Source organism: Crocodylus siamensis, chromosome 1 (assembly GCF_052110815.1).
Source record: "Crocodylus siamensis isolate JL-2025a chromosome 1, ASM5211081v1, whole genome shotgun sequence".
Taxonomy (NCBI): Eukaryota; Metazoa; Chordata; order Crocodylia; family Crocodylidae; genus Crocodylus; species Crocodylus siamensis.
This window is the reverse complement of record NC_143395.1, coordinates 100,097,600-100,122,324: the sequence shown is the minus strand read 5'-3', so window position 1 is coordinate 100,122,324 and position 24,725 is coordinate 100,097,600. Positions and strand designations below refer to the sequence as shown.

Below are 24,725 nucleotides of genomic sequence, written 5' to 3'. Positions count from 1 at the left end.
ATTTCACCAGTCCTCTTTTTATCAATCATCTTAGTGAAGATGAGCAAGTAGTAGTAGGCAACTGTCAATCCTTTTGGATCATGGTGTATGCATGAAAGGACCTTTAACATGCATGCCTAGGCAGGAGTGGAGGCTGCCCATACCATCCATCTCCACTTTAGACAGAGTCCTCTATGGCTTGTAGCTATATGCACATCCAGGAATCAAATCTGGGTCTCCTACATGGGGGACAAGAATTCTACCACTGAGCTACAACAGTGAGTATGAGCAAGTAAACTTGGATTAAAATCGTGTTCCCATTAAAATTAATGACATTTTTGCCATTGATTTGAGTGAATAAGTTAGTACGTAACACTTTGTGTTTAATAGGGCTGTGCGAAATTTTGCTACCTGTTTCATTTCAATGCTATTTCGACTCATTTCAAGCTTGAAATAGCGAAATCAAGATGAAACAAAAGGCTTCAAAACAGCCTCGAAACAAAATGAGGGCAGTCAAAATGTTTTGAAAGTTTCAAAACATTTAGAGTTTCAAAGCAACCTGGCTGAGTTCCCCTCTCCAGTGCTAGGGTTGGGCTGGGGAAGAGAACCTGGCCTGATTGCTAAGTTCCCCTCCCCAGCATTGCAATCCATTGGGCTGGGGAAGGAAACTCAGCCCAATTGCTGAGCCCCAGTGTTGTGATCCATTGGGTTGGGGAGGGGAACTAAGCCTGATCACACAGCATCCGCAGCCCTCCCGGGGGTCCTGGTCTGCCTGCTGGATGAGAGAAGCTGGGTGCTGCTGGCTGGGACCAGCGACATGCTGGCACCATTCCTAGGCAGCAGCATCCAGTGTTCCTTCCTTATCTGGCAGGCAGAGCAGGGGCCCACAACCTCAGGAGGACTGGCACAGCCCCCACAGCCCGCCTGGGGTTGCAGGCCCCCGATCTGCTCACTGGATGAGAGAAGCTGTTTTGAGCTTCCCCCTTATAGCCTATGGGTGAAACTTGAAACAGCATTGAAACAGCATCACTGTTTGGATGAAACGAAATGGAACAGCGGTTTCAAATCGAAACAAAATTTGAAATGAAACACTGTTCCGTCAAAATGCAAGTCAAAACAGAATGGTGCCATTTCACACAACCCTAATGTTTAACTGGTAAACTATCATAATTTTGCATAACATAGGTATGCTCGTATTTCACATTAAATTCTAAATTATCTTTAAAAAGGAAATGTGGATGAGGTAAACGCTTTCAATCTTAAATAATTTGCCCCATATAAATACAATACTTATTGCACTGTATTTATCTTATATGGAATTATTTTTCCCATGCTTAGGGTAGTCATCTAGAGGAGACAGAAATACAGATTTTTCTTCTTCATCTGAAGCATCAAAGATTGATCACAGCTAAAACTGGGGTTTGGGATGGGCATGTAGATGTTGCTAATGTTAGCAAACTGTTCAGGAGCTTAACTGACATGCCAGTTTGGGGTCAAGAAGAAAATTTCCCCTGGATCCGATTAGCAATGATATATGGGGATGTTATGCCTTCCCCTATATCATGGAGCACAGTCCATTTTCTAGGATCATAAGATTAAATTAATATTTAAATTTATGAATTCTTTGTCATTCCAGGGGACCAAAGTATTAGTGACCCCCCTGGTATTTCCTCCCCTCTCCTTGCGTTAGAGTTTTTGAGGCTTTTGTAGCCAGATTCTAGTCTACATACCAGACATACAGGTGGGCTTGGGTGCCTAAGTACAATCCTATTCTACTCTGCTCAAGTCCCTGAAAAACAGTTAAAGCAATGGGTGGATATGTCTATCTCCTCACTGCTTATTTTTTGGGACTCAGTCTTAAGGATAAGATGACTTCTTGTTACCAAAATAGACACACCAGTAGATTTTCAGAGCTTGAACAGGATGGAATAGAATTGTACTTAGGTGCCTAGTACCTTTTAGATACCGAATAGGTGAAGTAAAATCTAGTCCTTGGTCTTAGGGTTCTCAGAGGGTTTTTAAGGAGAAGTGCACTTCTGGTTTGTGGTATGTGTGTGTGGAAGCAAACAGATGTTCCTGTGGATTTTACCAGGCTCATCATCTGTTACAGAGTTGTCCATAATTGTGGCAAACCTGACTTGATGACCCTTCCAGTCCTATTTTTCAATGTACACATGGCTGAATAAATGAAAGGACAATAGCAAAGAACCAGGATTGCACCACACAGTACGTATAACCAATGCCAGTAATAAGTCTTGATCCTAAAGGGATGCCGCAGATATACTTCTGTGTGCATCTGAAGTAATAGTTTTTGCCTAAACTCAAAACTGAGGTTGGCTCTTGCTTTCCTTCTCTCAAGATTGGAATGAGGGATTATAAGTAGTTTCAACATTATGCTTTTCAACTGACAGTTAGACAGACTGGGATGACTGCCCTTGATAAAGAGATTGGGGGTTTTGTCATTGACACTGGCAAACAAAAGTTCATGTCAATTTGCTAATTCTATATTATTTGAGGCTCTTAGAATGAGTGAACATCCTGAGCAAAAGAGAACCATATAGATCATAAAGCACAGATGTTACTATATCCCTCTTGTAAGATAAGCTGTTGCTTTTTTCAGTTGTTGCAGTCTTTGAGCAGCTTACACAGGCAGAGCCAAATATACCTAATCCAGAATTAATAAATCCATGGATTATTGTGTCCAGTTAGTCAGGGAACATAGTATTTCATATAATATATTTGTGAATTTTATTTTCATTTTAAGAAAATTCTGGGTTGGATAAATCCTGTGGATTGTTTTCAGGCCAAAAGCAACGTACCCTTGATATCAGTAACTGCAAAGACTATAAAGTAATATAGGAATTTAAATTTTGCATGCAATTTACAACCTCCTTCCTTATCTCTATTAATATCCTTGGTGGCTCCTGATATTGCCAACAATTTGAAAAATCATGGGCTCATTTATTCCTACACCATGTTTCCTTGAAAAGGACTGCTGGACCCCTGTCTTAAGGAAAGAATGGAGCTACCAGGAAGCCAGTTACAGCTGCTTGGATCTCACTCCAGTTCTGTGAATCTTCTGAGCATTTCTGTGGCTCCTGTAGAACTTATAATATATTGCTCAGAGTACATCACACATTGGATGATTCCTGTTTCTCCCATTCCTTCCCTGACAGTTTCTCTAGAAAAGGGCTTATGTGGTTGAAAGCATAGGTGCTGCCTTGGCCAGTAATAAACAATGTGTTTGAAGGCAGTGTAGTAGGGTCAGTTTCTACTCCCTGAGGAGTGCAATGAGATGGAAGAGGGTAAGAGAATATATTCCCAGAAATATCTAACTATAAGGTTTCATCAGGGAATTCATAGATTCATAGATTGTAAGGCCGGAAGGGACCTCAGAAGATCATTGGGTCCAGCCCCCTTCACCAAGCAGGAAAGATAACTGGGGGTCAGGTGACCCCAGCACGGTGACTGTCTAGTCTCCTCTTGAAGATTTCCAGGGTAGGCGATTGCAACACCTCTGGAGGGAGTTTATTTCATAGTCTGGACACCCTGACTGTGAAGAAGTTTTTCCTTACGTTGAGCCTGGAGTTGATCTTCCAGGAGTTTGTGGCCATTACTCCTGGTTTTCCCTTCAGATGCCCTGGTAAACAGTTGCTCACTGAGCCCTTGATGTACTCCCCTAGTGTTGTGGTAAGCTGCTACTAGGTCCCCTCTCAATCTTCTTTTACTCAGGCTGAAGAGTCCCAGATCCCTCAGCCTTTCCTCATATGGCTTGTCTTTTAAACTCTGATCATATGGGTGGCTCTCTCTCAAGCTTGTCCACGTCTTTGTTAAAGTGTGGTGTCCAGAACTGGATGCAGTAGTCCAGCTGCGGTCTCACCAGTGCTGAGTAGAATGGAAGAATCACCTCCTTGGGCATTGCTGGAGATGCTTCAATTGATGTATACCAGAATATTGCTTGCCATACTGGCTACGGCATTGCGCTGCCAGCTCATATTCATACTGTGGTCTATTATTACCCCCAGATCCCTTTCATTCATGGTGCTAGTCAGTTTGGTGCCGCAAAGCCTGTAGGTGTGTTGGGGGTTGTTCGTCCTGAGGCGGAGTACTTTACTTTTCTCAACGTTGAACTTCATCAGGTTCTGATCCACCCAACTTGCTAGCCTGTTTAAGTCCACCTGTAACTGTACCCTATGTTCAAGCATGACCACACTTCCTCGCAACATGGTGTCATCCACAAACATGGCCAGTGAGCTCTTCACCCCCACATCCAAATCATTAATAAAGATATTGAAAAGTACTGGACTAAGCACTGACCCCTGCGGGACACTGCTGACCACTTCTCACTAGGGTGACACAGATCCATTCACTATGATTCTCTGGGTCCTATTCTGTAGCCAGTTTCTTGCCCACCTGACTGTCTTGGAGTTAAGCCCACAATCCTCCAATTTTCTTGCAAGGAATGCCTCAAATTAAATTCCTAAAAGGACTTGCTTTAGAATTGTTGGTTGTAGCTGTGTTGGTCTAAGGACATAGGGAGATGAGGTTCTTTGAGTATATGTGATATCTTTTATTAGACCAACTAAATAGAGAGGGTCCAGGGAAGGGTCACTCACATGGTCAAGGGGCAGTGGGGCAAGCCCTACAAAGAGAGGCTAAAGGGCCTTAACCTCTTCAGCCTCCACAAGAGAAGGGTAATAAGGGATCTGGTGAAGGGTGATAAGGGCCATTTACAAACCCCTCAAGGAGAGGGGGGGACCCCTTGCAGAAATTGGGGGAGGCCCTGTTCCCCTGGGCACCACCTGGGGTTACTAGGGATAATGGCCACAAATAGAGAGAAGGTTCAGGTTGGACATCAGGAGACATTACTTTACATTTAGGGCTGCCAGGCTCTGTATGGGCTCCCAAGTGAGATGGTATTTTCTCCTACCTTGGGGGTCTTCAACAGGAGGCTGGACAGATATTTGGCTGGAGTGATATGATCCTGGCACCTGTTCCTGCCTGGGACAGGGGGTCAGACCTGATGATCTGTTTAGGTCCCTAAACACTATGATCCTATGAACTAATAGAAAAATGGTTCTTTGCAAGCTTTCGGGCGCACACACCCTTTTTCAGGCATAGGAAGAGTCTGCTGGTGTTATGGGTTCTCCATGGTAGAATAGAAGGCAACGTGCAAAATGCGGGTCTGTAAAAATGCAAATGCATGGCAGTGAGGATCAGAGAGAATGGGAGACAATAGGTGTGAGATAGGTAGGTAGGGTGGGGAAAGCGGGAAATGTTGAACTGGTAATAAAATGTAGCTGGTAAAATGCAGACAGGCTACCTGCAGTTATCAGAAGTTAGGTAGGTTATAATGTGCCATTAATCCAACGTCTATGTTTAGTCCATGATTTTTTGTATCCAGTAGTTTTATAAAGTGTTATGAAACTTTATTAAGGGAATCACTACATTCCTACTTCTTTTGATTTAATGAATATACATTTTTTAAGTAAAAGAACAAAATATAACGGTCAGTAGTCAAACAACACTATTCTACATTAACTGAGGACGCAGCCCATTATGTTTCCCTACAAATGGAAGCTGGCATTGTATGGAAGTGACTTTTTTAGATCAACCATTTTCTTGTTCCACTACTTGAAACGGACAGTCCTTCTGCTGAAGAATGCATACACTATTTTATTTTGGCTAGTGCTGTTGATAATTGCAACAAAGAACCAGTAGACTATGACATCTAAGTTTGAAGGAACTAAGTTTCCTAGCTCTTGTGATGAAATTTCTACTGGTTCCAGTGCAAACAATGATACATCATCTTACCTCCCACTACTGCCACTGGGTGTTTCATCACAAGCCCAACAGGGATGCGAATGTTTCTGGGAGGAGATTAAGAAGTTTCAAGAAACATATCCATTAATGTCTGGCCAGGGTTGTTTGAATGAATAAACTGAAGAATGCATTGCATTCAAAAGTTTGTCTAAGTCTATCCCAACTGTGTAGTTGGTCCAATAAAAGATAACCAACCATAAAAATCCTTGCCTCTCACTAAGATTGACTCAGACATCTTTTCACTTAATAATTCCTGGAATATAATTTCTATGTGTTTCCTACTGCCTCAAAAGAGTTAAAATGCAGTAGAACCCAGATTTTTTAGAGGATCAGATTTCTTAACCCAGGCAAAAAGGAGGATTGTGAACTATCTCCAGGACATTTATAGCTGTGGCAAATAAGCTGTGCAGGGGCAGCTCTGGCTGTTTGCTGCAGCTTTTTTCAAAGGGCACTGTCTGTCCAGGCAGTTGTGTGGGGTCACAGCTGTGCTCCAGCTGAAAGGTAAAGCAGTGCCCTTGGAGTAAAACGTATAGCAGTCTCTGGAGCAGCTCTTTCTTGAATTGACACTGTGCTGCAAATGAAGTATATCATGAACAACCTGGATAAGAAAAACCTGGGTTTCATAGTTACTAAGGTCGGAAGGGACCTGAGTAGATCATCTAGTCCGACCCGCTGCCATGGCAGGAAAGAGTACTGGGATCAAACGACCACAGCAAGGTGTTCATCCAGCCTCCTCTTAAAAGACCCCCAGGGTAGGAGCCAGCACCACTTCTCTTGGAAGTTGGTTCCAGATCCTAGCCACCCTGACAGTGAAATAGCACCTCCTTATATCTAGCCTAAATCTACCCTCTGCCAGCTTATGACCATTATTCCTGGTCACTCCTGGTAGTGCTCGGGGGAACAGGGACTTCCCCAGTGCCTGCTGGTCCCCCTGACTAGTTTGTAACCAGTTTATTTGAATTAGCACTGTTTCTTTGACTGTTTTCATGGAAAGCTCATGGCCTTTTAGAGTTATTGTTGGGTTTTTGAGAAGTCAAATTGCTTTCAGGCTGTCATCAAATTTGAGAAACTATATTTAAGACTGTATTTGATGGAAACTGGGATAGTCCAAATTTTTAAAATAAATTTGCGGGAAATTTGCCTAGTTTTTAAATGGAGCAGAAGAACTTAATTGATGACTTGACAATTTTTTGGAACAAGTTCTCTTCAAATTCTCTAGCACAGTGACAATACAATACTTGGATTGGATATTCTTTCACACACTAGCTACATGAGAAATGTTCCTTGAGCCATTGTGTTCATTATAGTAGAATCTTATGATGAAGTCTTTTCCCATCATAAGTTATCTTCATTCTGCTCCAACCCACTGCTCAGATTGCTACTACGACTGATTCCCTTGATACTTAAGTATGCATGGTTACTGGTCTGGTGCATGTTTGGTATCTGATTATGAATTGGTGCTCAGCTAAAAGAACACAGATGCTATGGATGGGCCTCAAAGGCAGATACAGTGGAGGGAGACCAACTTGATCCTTTCCCTGAGATGAGCCAGTTTCCAACCTGCTCCACATGTGCTAGCCCTAGAATGGATAGCAGCAGAGCCTGCTTAGTGTGGCACTTGCTAGCTCTACTGAGGTGCAGATCCAGTTATCTGAGGGACAGTGTCATATGAATATGGTTTTGCTGTTTGTAGTCTACAGTTAACATGGAAAGCTAGCTTGGGTGGCTCTGCTTGCCAAGTGACCAAGAGTGACGATAATTTGTGAGGCTGTAAGATAGGGCTGGTGGGAAAGATGAACTGTAGGGGCTTGGTGGGGTGGGGAGCTGTGGGGGAGATGGACTGTAGGGCAGCAGGTGAGGGTGCAGTGGGATAGTGCAAGAGCGTGGGAAGGTTGGTATGGGGGCTGTGCAGGGGGAGGAAGGTAGATCTTTCCAAAAGCTCTAGGAGTGTGCACATCTGCAAATCTTTACAATCCAATCTCCTAGTTAGATTTTATAGCATTTCTGTCAAGGGTAGCCACAAGAAGCTTATATACAATTAACATACAATCATCTACCTTAAGGGTGGATTTGGTTTAGGCTCTTTGACCATGGAGGTGAGTTTAGCTGAAAGGTACTAAATTTACAAGGTGATCTAAGGAAGCCTTTCTCTACTGAGAACCGTGAAGATGTTTATCTGATGGAACTACATCCTTTTCTACCATTTTTATTGCATAGGCCTGTTGGATCATTCAAACAAGCCATCTACTAGCAGAAAATAACTGGAGATGTCATTTCTTGTGGCAAAAACCTAAAAAAAAATATGTCCTTTATTTTGTTTCATTATGAGTAGGTCCAGATTTGCTATGAGCAGTGTCCTGCTGTATCTATTACTCAATATTGCAGCACAGCTGTTTTAAACTTCCTAAAAGGATTCCAGGGCAATCAGCTGGTATTTATTGCCTTTAGAGAATACATTAAGGGTGCATATTTTTATGTTTGTGAAGAAAGCAATGTTTAATAACAAACAGTTTTGGAAAGTACTTTAACCACATTTAACAGAGTAACAAATAACTGTGATTTAAGAGCATGCATTTTAAATTGAGAAAAGTTTGGTTTTCTTCCTAAAGGAAAGATTCTTTTGCAAAGATCAGATTAGTAACCTTCTCAAACAGCCAAAGGACTTCAGATGCTTTTACTGCTTCACTGGCTACTTGAGTTTTCTTTTCTCTCTCAAGTGTTTCCCAAAGAGAAAACAAGTCGAAGAGTTTCTCTAAGTGGAACATTTTTTTTGACTGTTGAAGAAAGGGGACTACAGCATAAAAGGGAACATGTATTGTATTTTTCTTTAATCTAAATTTACAAAACAATTTTCAGACATTTCAACTAACAACTTGGCATCAGTAATTTAGGCAATCTGACTAGGAGTGAGCTATTTTGGTAAAATTCATCTTATACCAATTGATTCACACATGTTCTTTTTGCAAGGAGACAAGACAAGCTTAACATTCAGCAGCATTCTCTGCTTTCAGCTTTAGTTGTTTGCCAGTTCATTTTATTCACTTGAAATGCCAATTTTCCATACACTATTTAATGTAGTGAGCTTGCAAGGAAAAAAAAGAGAGGGGAAAGGACAGAGGGGATTTAACTATGTGTCCTTTTCCCCCACCTGGGTGCTCAGTATAAACATTGGAATGTAAAATGTAGTCATGCTGTATAAATCCAACACCATGTCAAGGGTTAATGTTTAATCATTGTCTAAACCTGAATATATCCTGAGAGCAAGTGCTGTGCTTTGGAAGATTAGTTCTGAGTGCCTTTCATGCCGTTTGGAAGAATAGAATACATTTCCCCTTCAATGCCTAGTTTTTATGTAACAAAACCTGTAACTTCAAGTGCTTAAATGTTATTTTTTTAATAAAAACTGTGATATGTAAAACAAGGAGAGAAAATCCCACAAGACCCAGGAATAAGTATCTTTTGACTCTGCTATGAGTAATCCAGATAATACATCATTTTCTGGTCAATGTTTGGGTCCTTTCGATCATAATATTTAGCAGTTATTTCTTTTCACTCAGAGATTGCAAAGGGTAATGTGTTAAGTAAGCCCCTTAACACCCTTTCATGTAGGTTAGTTTCTGTCATCTGACCCAGGAAGGGCATTTTTAAATGGTATTTCCCATTCTGTGCACAGACAACAGTCAGAAGTTATGTAGAACAGTGGAAAAGTAGCAGTCTGCCTTGAGGAGGAACTGTTTCTGGGTGTATGCATCAATGCCATGCACCTTTGGGAGGTCTAGCTTTCTAATGTCCTGGCCAATAAACTTTTCTTGCTTGTCTAGATTAAGGTTTGGGCTGTGGTTTCAGGTCTTGCTTTCCTCTCCTGACTTCTTCTGGGGCCACCGCACAGTCCCTGAGGAGCAGGAACCAAGTAATTTTTGAGTTCTCCCGAGTGCAGGAAATACACATTTTCGTCGTCTTTAAGAGACCCATGTGATGGGTTGAATGATTCCTTATATGTTCTTCTCTACGTAATGCCAAGCAAAACCTGGTTCAGACCAATGTAGGGGGAAGATTGGCAAAAAAGAATGCAAGAATTGTGAGACCCAGACCAAAGCTGTGTTTATATCACCTTAAGGAACAGCGCTTGGATGGAAACATATTTTCTCAATGTGCTAATCGGGAAATAATGGAAATAATCAAAGGATTATTGTTTTTTCTTCTCTTACATCATTTAAAAACTATCTTGCTGATATCATGCTTAATTTCAGGTATCTGGTAAAGTCTGTGGAGGTCTCCTGCTTCAGAACCAAAATGATTTATTGAAGGGTGGACACAACACAACACAGTAAGTCCATTTTACAGAAACAGCTGGAGAGAAGTCATTTTTTAAAATTATGAGTTTTGTGCTTCCATAGCTAAAGGCGAGTATAAACATAAAGAAAGTTAAACTCTTTGTATCTTTGCCCTTCCTCAGAAGTAATTTGATGAAAGATTGGCATTTTTATGATCATTTTAGGCAGGAAATTGTTATTTGTTAATTCAGCCTCCTAAGTGTAGCTTGTCTAATGTGAAAAGACATCTTGACAAACTAAATGCAGTTACTCAACTAGTTGATGAATAACATGAAGAGGAAACAATCTACTTTGCAGGGAGTGGTTTAAGTGTAAATGTTTCGGTAGAATCAAAATACATTTAATTGAAGCCGATCTAAATTTGTAAGGACTCTCAATGTCTTGAGTCATATTTGCTCACCGCTGTGTAATGTTTTCTAAATGTTTGTGCCTGTAAGAATTGTACCCCAGCCAATATTTGTCTTACATAAAAGTAATAAAAGGGGTCTTTACTATGGTATTTCTTTAACCACTCATGTGAGGCCTAGAGAGGCTCTGAATTTCTCTCAAATGAAAATACAGAAGAATTGAGAGAGAGGGATAAAGTGTGAGGAGGCCACGTCCAGCTCTCAAACTATGAAAACTTAAACCATCATGATGTTGTTTTAAAAACATTATTTTTTAAAACAATGCATTTTATGCTGTATTTCTTCATTTTCTGATTTCTAAGTCTTTGCATCCATATTTTCAGGATTTTCTCTACAATGACAACTAGATGACTCCCTCCATCTTTCCCCACCCTACTCTATATATTTACAGGACTTAAAGAAATAAATATATACCTAGATTTTATTAAGCCTTTATCACAGTCCACAAGCAATTTTCAGAAGGAAGCTAAGTACATAACTGGTTGAACAACTACAAATGGATGAATGTCAGGCTAGCAGGTGGTTACAGAAGCGTAGTTCTACTAGGGTTGGTTTTGGGTTTGCAGGTTTAATGAATTATTTGGATTCAGGAATACAGAAATTCCTGAATAGGTCTGCAGATGACACAAAACTGGGAGATAAATGTTTCAAATATTTTGCACAGTAGGATTAAAATTTAAAGCGGTCCTGATAAACTGGAGAATTGAGAAATGAAATTCAGCCAAAATAAATGTCAGGTTCTATACCTTGGAAAGGGGGAAAACAAGTAAAAATACTGGGTTGGGGTAACTAAACAACAGCAATAATGAGAAAGATTGAGGTGGGCAGGGGAGGGTATGGTTGATCAGAAACACAACAGGAATCAGTAAGGTGATGTTGTTACAAACAAGGAAATTCAACTTGGGGACAGATCAACAGAAGTATTGTATCCAGAACATACAAGGTAATACTCCCACCCTAGTACTTAGAGCTGATCAGGCATCTGATGGACCAGTGTTTCCAGTTGTGGGTGCTGCATTTTAAGAAGGATTTGGAGAAACAGGAATGGATTTGGAAGCAAGTGACAAATATAATAGAAAGTGAGCCATATGAGGAAAGAATGAGAAATATTTAGTTTGGACAAAAGGAAATTAAGGAATGGCATGGCAGCAGTTTTTAAAGTTTTGAAAGACTGCCATAGAGATGAAGAATCATGTTCTGCCTTTCCACAAAGGAAAGAACATGTGGCAATGGCTTTAAAGCATGTAAAGCAGATTTGGATCAAATCTCAGGAAAAACTTCTGAACTGAGAGACGAGAAGGGCAATAGAACAAGCTGCCAAATCTTCTTCACTGAAGGTTTTGAAGAAGGGACTGGGCATTTATCTATACGGGATAGCTGAGGAACAACAGTCTTTCATCTATGCAGGGGTTTGAAGTGATACATGAGGTCCCTTCCAACTCTGATACTCGGTTTCACAAGATGAGACTTTAAGGAAACAGCAAATAAACATTATAAAATCATCATAAAACCACAAGAAGCACCACCAAGAAGCCTACATTTGCTAGGGCATTCCAGGTTCAGTTTTGCCTCAGGTCTGTACCTTTAGTGTATAACATAGTTGCAAATAGCATTGCCCTCTGAATATCTGTCCCACAATTCCTGAGGCCAACACAGCTGTCTGAAGAAGTGGCTCATGGAAACTTATGAAAGACTTTTTCATAACCTAGTGGAATTGTTATAGAAAAGGTGACATACCCATTAAGTTCTTGTCAAGATCTCATGGAGTCATCTCTAGAAGCAGGGCTGTAAGTTTGCTGCAGGAAACATAGGAGTGGCACTAATTTGCCACTGTGCATTCCCCTGCACGTGGGGTTTGGTGGGGAGCAAAATGCCCCGTTTTGGGGAAACAGCCATTTCTTCACTCTTCCTGATTCCCACTGTGCTGGAGGAACTGGGGAACAACTAGAGGAGGGAAGACACTTTGGCTGGTAAGCAGAGAATCTCCCTGGAAGACCAAGCCTCTGTGTTTGTCAGCACACATTCCTGGAGCCTATGCTACACTGCTTTTTTTGCAGCAGGTTTTTTTTTTTTTATACCAGGAGTTCCCGCTATCAAATTTTGGCACATGCTGCAAATTTGCAGTGCAGCAAAGAGTTGCATGCGTGTGCCATGTGTGATTTGCAGTGCCTCAAACAGGTGTGAGGGTTGCACACTGCATGTGTGCACTTGTCTGCATGTGAAACTTATACACACACACATACACACACACGAGATATTGACACACATAAAGGGTGTGCACAGCATGCAGAATCCAATTAGTGTGTGGTCACTTCAATTGAATTTCTCTCTATTTCTCATTCCTTTCATCCTTTCTATCATGGATGGGGTCAAGATTGTGGGGTCAGGGACAGGGGTGCAACCATGTCCCCTTCAGCTATGTGCCCCATACATAGTAAAGACAGCTCATTGTGCATGTGCCATACAGCAATCTCTTGCTGTAATCCTTGATGCCAGTGAGCTCTCAGTCCACTAGCATGTCAGTGCAACTCCTGATGGGAGGTTTACATGTACTGTGATTTCAATGAGCTCATCAGCTGGTAGGTGCAGGAGTTCCCCGAAATCCTGACTTTTAAGCAGCTCCAGAGTCTTCCCCTCCTTTCTTCCCCACCCTGAATTCAGCAGTGGCAGAGAGATTCCACAATTGCATGAAAGCAGGTGCTGAATGTTGCTGCTGGACACTTCTCCTCTCCTTCCCCCTGAGGAGGGAGAGGAAAAGCACAAAACAGCAGGCTCTGAACCTACTTGAAGGCAGGGACTCAAGGCAGACCCTATGTTGACCACTGGTGAGCTCATATTGCTCACTGCACATGGAGTACACAGTCAAAGCAGGGTGCAGCCTCTGTGGGACCATACTGTGGCAGTGTGATCACACATCTTTGGATCCGCTCCTGCTTCCTGTTTGTATGAAATGAATCCAAGGAGGCCTCTCCGCAGTTTAGAGTTTTACTTTCTTGATCCATAATATTACTGCAATACAACTTAGGACCTTTTTAAATGATACCTATTTGACTACTTTTGTTACTCAACAAGAATCTCTCAGAGTTTGAGAGTCTGCTAAGATCTTTTTTTCTTCCTTTTCAGTCTCCAATTTTTCATGGCCAGTGCAAGCTACTTTAATTGTTCCTCTGATTTTTGCTTTCATCCTCTTCAAAGGTTTTCCCTATTTTCTATCCACTGTTGATAGTAGTTTACCAGCACAGAAAATGGTTTAGACTTGTAATACAACTCATCCTTCTCTATGTCTCTCTCCATCTCTCTCTGTCATTTAGAGTCTATTTATCTATAATATTCCACTTATGAGACTCTTTCAGTAATTTCCACAAAGATACTATAAGGAAGCATTGGATGCTAAAGATAGATTTTTATGATATGAGAATGTGAAGACTGGAAGCCACTTTCTGGGTCAAGTCTCCAGCTATCACAGCCAAATGCATCATAAAATCTCCTTTCTTAATTGTATCAAACTTAACCTTAAAACTAGGTAGGTTTCTTGCCCCCCACTACTATTAACAGACTGTTCCAGAAACTTACCACTTTAATGTTAGGAAACTGCTCATTTCCCAATCAAATTTATCTATGGCTAATTTCCATTTGTTCGTGTGCCAACTGTGTCCTTCAAAAAGAGATTTAATAGACTTTTTTCCTTTAGCGTGTTTACCCTCTGGAAGGTGTTTATAGAGACCAGTCATATCCCCTTTCAGTCCTTGTTTTGCAAAGCGCAGTGATCCAAAATCATTAAGCCTTTTTTCATAACATAGGATTTCTTTTTCCTAAATCATAGCACTTCTGCACTCATGTGAATTCATCTGCTTGAATATGGGTGAACAACAGGTGGCCAGAATGATACCCAGTATTCTAGATGAAGTCTCACCAGTGCCTGTATAATGCCATTAATACTTCTATTTAAATCCTGCAAATATCTTGCCTGATCACATTGGCTTTTTTCATGGCATCATGCCATCGGTTCATAGTCATTCCGGCTAGGTGCACGCATTAAGCAGGCAGAAAGCACTCTAAACCATAACTGAACAGATGTTCATGGATCTTAGAGTGATTTAAAAATTGTGGACTACACTCTGAATTAACCCTGGGTGGATGTATGCTAACATAAAGCACTTTACATCAGAGTGCTTTATCAAATGTCTGTGCCAGACACCACTGGGGGTTAACTGAGAGTGTGATTGCTGCCATCCCCGGTGGCATTACACAGGGCTGTTCTCTACCCTTGGGCAGAGCTCCTTTGCTCTGCCTGAGCCTGGGTTAGCCCTGCTTCCTCACTGTCACTGAGACAGCCTTTGATTCCAGCCTGGTGTACAGCTTTGCCAGGAGGAAGGGCATGGGGTTGGAGGAAGGTGGGTTTCTGTCCCTGGAGTATGTTTCTTCTTGGTTGTGCTAATTAAAAGCTCCTAGAGTGTCACATGTATCAGTATACCTGCACTGAAAAATGTCAGCCAGGCACTTTGAACTAAAGCTCATTGAATGAGCTCTAGTTTAAAGCACCCTGCAACTGTTTTTCAGCACAGGGATGCTGATACACCTGATGCTGGAGTCCGCTGGAGCATGGTAATTTCCATTCTCCAGCAGATTCGATTAATCCAGTTTGCTCTGATATGCTGGAATTACAGCATGAAAGAACAGCCTCCAAGGTTCTATTATGTGTTTTTTTGGCAGTGAAAAGATGTCAACAGTATAGCTCAACCCTGCATTGTAATATTCTGATTAGAAAATGTGCAGTCACATTTACCAGCGTGAGTGCATATAATTCAGTGTTCTCCTGTACACCTGAAAGTCCATTTACCCAGCTAGCTGGGTAGTTCATTCGAACCTAGATGGGTTTTTTTTTGTTCTTATATTGGGATCACTTGCAACACACTTAATATATGACAGGTTGATGGATTAAGCATGAGTCAGTCAGTTGCTTGCTGCTGCTTTGACTCCACAGGACACCACTTCTCTGCTTCGCTGGAGGATAGCCATGGTCCTACACAGCTGACTGGAGAACTGGCACACTGAAATGAAAGTCACAGCAAAGAGCTGGAGCACTTTAGCTGTCTCATCATACAGCTGTTTGCTGCAGCCTTAGTTGACTTGTGGCTGGATTGCAAACCCTCATCTTCACCTAACCTTCTGAAGAATCTGGCTTCTAGAATGCCTATTAGACTCAAAATCCCTGACCAAGCAGTGGCAAAGTTAAGAGGAGTGACAGCAAAAAATCAGATATCTTTAAAATAAACTATAAAAACCTAGTTTAACTGAAAAACCATGATCTTCTTAGCTGTGGGTTTTACTGAACCACAGAGCTTTACAGTTTTCTGTGTCTGACACATCACACCAAATAGGTTCTGTCAATGTAATCAGGCATGATGCATGACAAATAAGCCAGAAATGTTCTAAATGGCAGTATGCGGTTTGCTTAGAGTTCTGTAAAACAAAGATCATGGTAGGAATTTGATGATTTTTTTTAACTTTATTGATTTTTGCTCTTGTTTTTAGACTCACCTGCATTTTGCTGTTCCTTCAGATGGGTGGATCATCAAAGCCTTGAAGTTGGCACAAGTGTATGAGAGTTTGTATATTTTACCTGAAGATACATCCATATTTTCCAAATGTCTTAGTTCATCAAAACACTGCAAACAATCTCACTAGACTTGACTCTCTTGCATTATCTAAAGTGCTTTAACTTGTTTAAATGTTTCTGTCTTTTCCTTTCTCTCTCTCTCTTTTGTGAGATCACAAGTGAACTGGTTGACAGTTTACATTTTATATGGCATTAGCTGGCACATCATTTGCAGAGAAATATTTACATCTAGCTTAAGCTATACCTGGTATTGGTCTGTAATGTCAGGTAAAATCTGATTGAACAGATACAAGTAGAGGGAATCCTCTTCTCTCATAAGCAAAGCAGAGAGAGATCCTCATTTCTATAGAAAAGACACCAAACCACTATGCTGACAGTAAGCCATTCTAAAGTAAGTTTCCTACAAACATCCTCTCCCTTCTCAGCAGACAATGATGTATGGAAGTACAGACAGGAAATGTTCTATGCATAGCAAATCAAAACAACTAAACAATTAAACTTTCCAAAAGCTAAAATCAAAGCAATTTAAGCTTCTCTTTGATTTGCAGGCATATAGTGCAATTTCCTGAAATACAGGCAGTTGTGGCGACTTGCACAAGCTACATAGCAGATATTTCTTAAGTGATGCAAAAAGTCTCATTTGAAATATTTTGTTTGCTGCATACCACATTCCATTGCATATGTGCTTACTCTGGGCTGCACCACATCAGGCCAACTTCCATCAAACCACAATATAAAAACAGAGAGAGACAGTAGACTAGTAACCACCATGTCACAAAATTTTCTGTTGTTTTTCCCTTTAACCACCATTGTGGATACAGATTCATATAAGGGTCCTAAATGGGTGGTTTTATTTATTTATTCTTCTTTGGCACTCCCTTGTAGTCAAGGATGATTGTCTTCCATTATTGTCTTATCTGAAGATGGCTGATGAGGCCTATTCGTTTTTCTGGGTAGATTTATTTCTTATAATAGTGCCTAGAAACCTGAATTAGGACTGCTTGACACTGCTAAACACTAATAAATTGTTCTTGCTCAGAAGAGCTTTGGATCACATTTCAATGGGACTTAGACATTTAGGTACTTTTGAAAATTCTAGTAGGCATTCATACCCATCTTTAGAAAACTAAATACCTCTAAAAAGCTGGCTTTTTTATTATACCATGACTACCTTTCTTATTTCACAGGATAGTCATGAGGAATTTAGATACTGTTATAATGGGAGCCATGTAAAGCCTAGATAAATTAAGCTATACAGGTGGTCCAATGAAATCTATTGCAAAAAATGTCCCTTGCCTCTCATAAGTTTCCTTTTAGCTACAACACTGAAGACTGTACCTGCCTAGTGTGTGAGTTCTCTGGAAGTCTAAGTGGATGTCTGTAATCCATTGTAAAAATTAGCTCAGATATTTAACATTCTGTTTATTTAAGTATTCTCTTTAAGCTCTTCCTTCAACTGAGAGGGAAAAAAAAGTTAAATTTAATAAGAAACTACAAATCACAGTTGTCTAGATGACAGATGCAAACAATTATTTTCATCACTGCTTTATTTTCTTTGTTAATTGCATGTACTTACTGTGGCAGTATCTTTATTTTTATTGCATGGGAGGCATTAGTTTTATGATCAGAGTTAAGTTTCTGTATTCCACACTAAGATTCCTCTTCTGCTTAATTCCTCTGGCATATCTTTGAAAAATGTTCTGCTATAATGAACTAATTGCAGTGGTTGGACCATAAAAAAATCAATTTCTTTTATATTTCTCTCTTGAATATATACTGTATTGTCCAAGTACAGAGGCTTAGCTATATTGGTTGAACAGGCATTTTTCCATTTTTCTGCACCAACTTGAACTCCAGAAGAAACCACACCAATACTATCTCTTTTTCCTTTTCAGTTTTAAATGAATTATCTTCTATGTAATGGCAGACAACAAATGTCAAACATGAACTTTCTGCATGTGTGATTTTCTTATTTTCCTTTAACATTTACTTCTAGTAGTAATAACAGTTTTTTTTCTCTGAAAGTGCTTCAGTGTACAAGAAAGTTCAATAATCAACGATACTGCAAACCACTTAGATTCAGAATCTTTGCTTCCATATGGAACCCTCTTGATGTTCTTGCAGGACAAGACCTTAAAATAGTTTTCTTTTTTGCCCCGATTAATAGTATCATTTCTTAAAACAACATTTCTAAGGCACATTGGCACTGCATTTTGAGAGCCATGTCCTAGCTCTACTCTCTCTGGTTTAGTGGCTTTTTTGAGATATAATTAGAGCTCAAGATGAGACAGGTTACAAATTTTATTTTACAAAATGAAAGGTGCTTCAGGCCTGTATTCAAATTATCAAAGTTGAAGAGTTTCATAGTTTCTAGGGTTGGAAGGGACCTGAGCAGATCATCTAGTCCGACCCCCTGCCATGGCAGAAAAGAATACTGCGGTCAAACAACCGCAGCAAGATGTTCATCTAACCTCCTCTTAAACACCCCCAGGGTAGGAGCCTGCACCACTTCTCTTGGAAACTGGTTCCAGACCCTAGCTGCCCTGACCGTGAAGTAGCGCTTCCTGATATCTAACCTAAACCTACCCTCTGCCAGCTTGTGACCGTTATTTCTGGTCACTCCTGGTGGTGCTCGGGAGAACAGTGACTCCCCCAATGCCTGCTGATCCCCCCTGACTAGTTTATAACAGGCCACAAGATCCCCCCTCAGCCTTCTCTTTTGGAGGCTGAACAGGTTCAGGTCCCGTAGCCTCTCCTCATACGGCCTTCCCTGCTGTCCCCTGATCATATGAGTGGCCCTCCTCTGGACCCTCTCCATGCTGTCGACATCCCTCTTGAAGTGTGGCACCCAGAACTGGATGCAATACTCCAGCTGCGGCCTGACTAGTGCCGCATAGAGGGGGAGGATCACCTCCTTGGACCTGCTCAAGATGCATCTGTGGATGCATGACAAGGTGTGGTTGGCCTTCCTTACTGCCTCTCCACACTGCCGGCCCACGTTCATCTTGGAGTCAATGATGACCCCCAGATCCCTTTCCGCCTCAGTGCTGACAAGAGGGGAGTTCCCCAACCTGTAGGCACGGTGCCGGTTGTTCCTCCCGAGGTGCATCACCTTGCACTTGCCTGTGTTGAAACCCATACTATTCTTGTCCGCCCACCCTTGTAACCTGTCTAGGTCTGATTGTAGCCTGTTGCATCCTTCCAATGTGCCTACGTCCCCCCACATCTTAGTGTCATCAGCAAATTTGAACAGGGTGCTTTTTACCCCCTCATCCAAATCGCTGATGAAGATGTTGAACAGTGCGGGCCCGAGGAACTGAGCCCTGCGGAACCCCACTGCCCACGTCCTTCCAGGTTGAGAAGGACCCATCCACTACCACCCTCTGGGTGCAGTCCTCCAGCCAGTTGGCGACCCATTTGACTGTGTGGGTGTCTACACCACAGCCCCTCAGTTTCTTAATGAGAACAGGGTGAGAGACAGTGTCAAAAGCCTTCCGGAAGTACAGGAAGATTATATCCACTGCTACCCCTGCATCTAATGTTCTGGTGATCTGATCGTAAAAGGCCACCAGGTTAGTCTGACAGGACCTGCCACTGATGAACCCATGTTGGTTGCCCCTAAGTATGCAGTCCCCTGCTGGCCCCTCCTGGATGTGTACCAGCATAATTTTCTCGAACAGCTTGCCTAGGATCGAGGTAAGACTAACCAGCCTATAGTTTCCCGGGTCCTCCTTCCTTCCTTTTTTGAAGATGGGGACCATGTTGGCCCTCTTCCAGTCCTCTGGTTTGGATACAGTATCTGATTTTTGTTCTGTCTCTAGAGTTGGTAAAACTGTGGTGATTTGGATCAAGGTTACACTTCCCCCCAATTTACCAGTGTTTAGGATATGCTAAATAAAACAATCTAAAAAGACTTTCATACTTCATCACTCAAACTAAACTCAAAAGTATTCTTTTATTTATTTATTTAATCATTCATTAATTTATTTGAGTTTCAAAGACATTCAGTCAACCTTTCTAGTCCAGTTACTTCCAAGCAGATGTAGAATCAGCCAAAGTAGTTCTGAAAATTATGCATCTCAGGCTATGACTGACATGACAATAAGGCATGTTTCAAAACTCTGTGAGTGAACTGAAATCTCACTGAAATGCACAGGAAAGGAAATTTAATTATGGGCCTGATCAAATCCCAGCTGAAGTAAAAGGGATCTTCTTTCCATTTTATTGCTCAGCTTGGGATCAGGCTCTATATAATGGGTCTTCAAAACCATCTGAAACAATGAATGCCAACTCAAAGGCTCAGGACAGACATTACATATAAACCAATTTAAGTGATCAGAAACTGGTTTAAACCTGTAACAGAACATATGTTCAATAAACATAAACCAGTTTGAAAATGGCTGAAACCAGATACCCCCAGTATCCCAGCATTCTCTCTGGCCTTTCTGCTCCACAGCAGGGCTGGCCCCTCCTCTCTGCTCCCTGGCTGGAGTTCCAGCAGAGACTGCAGGTACAGCAGAGAGGTACCTGCCATGCCCCATCCCTTGCTGCTTCCTGGACAAGCAGGGATCCCCCACTCATCCCTCCTATCTCCCACAGCATGGACCCTAGTCCCACTGACCCTAGGCATGTAGAATGCTAGCTAATACTGAGAGGTATCTCTGTGTTCATGTGTCTCCGATTTCACTGGAACAGGCAGACAGCATAACCGCTTAGGGATTTTTAGAACTAACTAACAACAGGTCTCAACAGGTCAGCTGTTAAGCTGTTTAAGAAGAGTTTGAATTAATGGGGAGAGACTACTGTTCTACTGATGGAGTGATAAATACTGTTATCATCCCCCTGCTGGCTTGCTTGCTTGTCAGTTTGCTGCAGGCAGTGTAAAGAAGCAGGGAGGGGGGTTGAAAAGTTCCATCTCATCAACAGATGCATGCACTGCACCCCACCCCTTTGCCTCAGAGTGCTAGCAGCAGGCAGGGGTCTGAAGTCTGGCAACATTCCTGCCCCTTGAGCACCCACTGGGGAAAAACCTAGGGTAGTGCAGGCAGGCTGGGGGTTTATATGCTTCCCTAATCAGAGTGTCATGCTGGAGTCTGGGCATACCCCCCCTCCCTCAGCTCAGCACTTTGAAAGAGGAGGGAAGGATGCTATAATGCCCCCTGGCTTCTAGCCTGATCTACTGCAGGCATGTGACTGATTTTCCTCAGTCCAGAGAGAATGTCTGTCCAGTTACAAACTGGTTTAATCTACCCATGTTAGACTAACTTGCAAAGATTGAATCTAGGCTTCAGAAAGGCTAACTTCAGTGTACTCAGGAGATTAGTTAGCAAGGCACTTAAAAACAGGAGAATTGGTGAGAGAGGAGTCCAGGAAGGGTGGTTGTTCTTAAAGGGAGCAATCCTACGGGCACAGAAGGAGACAAAAAGGGGAGCAAAAAGAAGGCACAGGGTAGCATAGGGCCCCTGCAAGACAAACTAGGGCAGTTAGTGACAGATAGAGGGGACAAAGATAAGCTCTTCAGTTAGTTTTTTGCCTCTGTATTCCTGAACCCAGATCAGGACAAATCTCTCAGTTAGATCATAGACAGGCATACATAACGGGGAAACCAGCCCACCAACTATTAGCACCAACTTAGTGAAGAGGCACTTGAAGGAGCTATATGTGTTTAAGTCAGCAGGCCCAGATGATCTTCATCCAAGGGTGCTGAAGCAATTGGCAAGTGTCATAGCAGAGTCACTGGCATGGCTGTTTGAGTACTCTTGGTGCTCAGGTCAGGTCCCAAAAGATGAAAAGAGCCAGTGTGGTCCCTATTTTTAAGAAGGGGAGGAAGGAGGATCCGGGTAATTATAAACCAATTTTTCTCACCTCTATCCTCAGAAAAACCTTTGAAAAAATTAAGGTGGGAGTCCAGCAGAGAAAGCAGTGCTAAAGGGCAACCAGCATAGATTCATAGTGTGTAGATCCTGCCCGACTAACCTTGGATTTTTTTATGACTAGGTTACAAAATGCTTAGATGCAGGAATCAAGGTGGATGTCATGTACTTCGATTTTAAGAAGGCCTTTGATACAGTATCAAGTTATATTCCCATAGATAAACTGAGCAACTGTCACGCAGATGATTACACAGTCATGTGGGTGGCAAATTGGCTTAGGGGTTGCACCCAGAGAGTGGTGGTGAGTGGCTTGGTATCAGCCTGGAAAGATGTGAGCAGTGGAGTCCCACAAGGCTCGGTCCTTGGACTGGTGCTGTTCAGTGTCTTCATCAGTGACTTGGCTGAGGGTGTGGAAAACACTCTGTCCAAGTTTGCAGATGATACCAAATTATGGGGTAAAGTTAACACACCAGAGGGTTAGGGAGTGAATCCAGGTAGATCTGGACAGTTTGGAAAAGTGGGTGGAAAAGAATAGGAGGCAGTTCAATAAGGATAAATGCAAGGTGCTGCACCTGGGAAGAAAAAGTCACCAGCATGCTTACAAGCTGTGGGAGGACCTTCTCAGCAGCACAGCAGCAGAAAGGGATCTTGGAGTCACTGTTGACTCCAAGGTGAACATGAGTCAGCAATGTGATGAAGTGATCAATAAAGCTAACTGCACTTTATTATGCATTAGCTGGTGCATGACAAACAGGACCAAGGAGGTGATACTTCCCCTTTATGTGGCATTAGTCAGGCCACAACTGGAATACTGCATCTAGTTTTGGGCACCACACTTCAAGAGGGATGAGGACAACTTGGAGAGGGTTCAGAGCGGGCCCACTCACATGCTTAGGGGCCTGCAGGCAAAGCCCTACGAGGAGAGATTGAAGGCCTTGGAACTCTTCAGCCTCCGCAAGCATTGATGATGCTTAGGGGGTGCATGCGGGTGCATGTGCACCCCCTGAAGTTGGTGGTGCACCCACTGCAAAAAACACCAGACACTGCCAGTCAGCGGTGTCTGTGGGTGGTTGCCGCTTGCCACCTACCCCTTACTGCCGACACCGCCAGTGGTGTTTGTGTGCGGTCGCCAATCGCTGCTGGCCACTAATGATGCTTCTGGCAGCATCTGTGGGTATGCGGTGTTCATGTCTACAAGAGAAGGCTGAAAGGTGATCCTGTGGCCGCGTACAAATTCATCAGTGGGGGGAAAGCAAGGAATAGGAGAAGTTCTATTTACCAGGGCAACCCTTGGGGTAACTAGGGACAACTGCCACAAACTGACAGAGGGCAGACTTATGTCAGACATCAGGAAGAACTTTTTTATGGTAAGGGTAGCCAGAATCTGGAATGGGCTTCCAAGGGAAGTGGTGCTCTCCCCTACCTTGGGGGTCTTTAAGAGGAGGCTATGCAAGCACCTGGTTGGGGTCATCTGACCCCAGTGGTCTTTCCTGCATAGGGCAGGGGGTCAGACTCAATGATCTGTTGAGGTCCCTTCCAACCCTAACATCTATAAATTTATGAATCAGTTCAGGCTCAGGCTTTTTGAATGTCTGTCCCTAGCCAAAGGGCCTTTTTCCAGGTTAAAAAAAAAAAATCATAGGCCTAAAAAAGTTTCTGTTGGATTTGAAGCTCAGTTTCAGAGGTTTAAGAGATTTGTGTTAATATGTGGGGCCAGATCTTTAGCTGATGTAAATCAGTACAGTTCCACTGAAATCTATGGCTCTATGCCAACTTACATCAAAGTAGGAGCTGGACCGTGACGCATTTAGCCAAACTGAACCTAAATTCTAAGTCTATGGAGATTTTTCTCATAATGCCTCATTACATTTCTTCATTTGTTTTCTCAAGTATCAGCTGAAGCAAAACACCACATTCAGGAAAACAGCATGAACTTCTCTTCTCTTTCTGTAAGTGAATAAAAACAGTGGGAATAATTTGAGAGAGTGCATGTGGAAAACATTTTCTGAAGAAAGTCTAGATATCAAGTTTTCTTTCTTTTTTTTTTCTTTTACGGGGGGAGTTTCTTAGCAAAATCTAAGCATCAACTTTTTAAATATATGTTTTGAAAAAGTATCAAGTTCTCTGTTCTGATTAGTTTCACCAGGACAAAATTCTGCTCTTAAAATCACCCAGCAATGCATGGATTTCACTTGAATATCAGAAAACTGCATATGGAGAGAGGAGAACACAAAAGCTGGGCACTACAGCATGTATCAGAAAGTACCTTTGTTTTGGTTTGCTTTATTAATATAGTATTAACCAAAGCACTGAATACTCCTAATCTGAAATCCAATAAACATTCCTTTATTTATCCTCACAGTTTTAAGAAAGATCTAGTCAAAAAACAAACAAAAAGAAAAGAAAAGAAAAGAACAGGCAGATCATAACTTTTACAAGCAGATGTCTTGACTTGTTCTGGGAAGAAACAGAATCCCATAAATACCCATCTGCTTCATTTGTAGTGAGCTTGGAAGCAAAGAAATAATAAAATGAAGTTTTATATTACAGATCTGAAATGTAACTTGGTAAATCTGATAACTTGGTTATCCTGGTTAGTTATTTGAATCTCAAGGGTCAAAACTGCATCAAACAAATGAGGCTAGCCAACGCCTGTGAGGTATTCTGCTACAAAGAAAGCAGAAAAAGA

General features: G+C 41.9%; 1 long non-coding RNA gene across 2 annotated transcripts in view; it reads left to right on the top strand.

The window, feature by feature from the left end:
* Positions 1 to 24,725, top strand: part of LOC149873099 (uncharacterized) — a 121,604-nt gene that overhangs the window by 91,176 nt on the left and 5,703 nt on the right. For both annotated transcript variants that reach the window (XR_016441270.1, XR_016441268.1), the window contains exons 2-4: positions 10,053 to 10,129; positions 16,079 to 16,143; positions 23,927 to 23,985. This is a non-coding gene — a long non-coding RNA (uncharacterized LOC149873099). The remainder of the gene's footprint in view (positions 1 to 10,052; positions 10,130 to 16,078; positions 16,144 to 23,926; positions 23,986 to 24,725) is intronic.